Genomic DNA, 1,241 nt, shown 5'->3' with positions numbered 1-1,241 from the left:
CAAATTAGGACATCTTTTACATTCCGCACTATGTGTGTTTAAATACTGTAACACTTTTTATATTCTTCACTAACTTCATTACCTTTTATTTTTATTTTTATTTTATTCCCCTCCCCAAAGGTTAGTTCGTTCACTTTGGCAACATCATCCTATTCCACGAGATCCAGGGGCCCTCCACCCACTCCTTCTCTTAGTCCTATCAAAAATAAGAACAAAGGCAAGATGGGAGATTTGAGCAATGTCGGAAAGGAGAATCCAACTGAACGGGTCGAGGCCACTAATGGCCATGGTACTCAGGTTCTTAAGGAGAATGTATCCCAATTTGAATAAAAGCTGTTGAAATTCTAAGAAGAGATCGATCAGGTTCGGAATCTTGTAAGCCTGTCATTTTCCCTCAGCACCCCAGATATCAACTTTCCCAATACTCAAAACCCCACACCTCCTTAAAACATCCCAAAGCATCAGAATCATCCCTCTCCTCTCCATCACACTATTCCACCGAAAAACCAATGCAACACCTGCCATATCCCAAACAACACTCCACCATTCATCCCGGAACCTCAAAACCACAGAAATAACCATTTCCACACCCAGACAACAAGCCACCACAACACCCCTATCTATGTGGAGACCACGCCACACTCCACCCAACCTAACTCAAGCACACCCGAGTCTGATGAAAAAGACATGCTCATCAGAAACCTGGCTGAGGAACTTAAGAAATTAACTAGCCAGATTCAGGGCGTTGAAGAAAGTAAATTAATCGAGGGGCTGAACTATGAAGATCTTTGCATACATCCCGATGTCAAACTACCCGAGGGGTACAACACTCCAAAGTTCGAAATGTTTGATGGTACATGGGATCCGAGGGACCATTTGAGGACATACTGTGACAAGCTAGTTGGAGTAGGGAAAGATGAGAGAATCTTCATGAAGCTGTTTATGAGGAGTTTGAAAGGAGATGCATTGTCCTGGTACATCAGCCAAGGTCCAAAGAAGTGTTCAAGCTAGGTAAGTATGGCGTCTGACTTTATGGACAGGTTCAGATTTAACACAGAGAATGCGCCGAATGTGTTCTATATTCAGAATCTAAAGAAGAAGCCTATAGAAACTTTTTGCGAGTATGCTACTCGCTGGAGGTCCGACGCTGCTAAGGTCAGACCGACCTTAGAGGAGGAAAAGACGAACAAATTCTTTGTCCGGGCTCAGGACCCGCAGTATTATGAATGGCTGATGATGAT

This window comes from Nicotiana sylvestris, chromosome 3 (assembly GCF_000393655.2).
Source record: "Nicotiana sylvestris chromosome 3, ASM39365v2, whole genome shotgun sequence".
In the NCBI taxonomy this organism is placed as follows: domain Eukaryota; kingdom Viridiplantae; phylum Streptophyta; class Magnoliopsida; order Solanales; family Solanaceae; genus Nicotiana; species Nicotiana sylvestris.
This window is presented reverse-complemented; position numbering follows the sequence as displayed.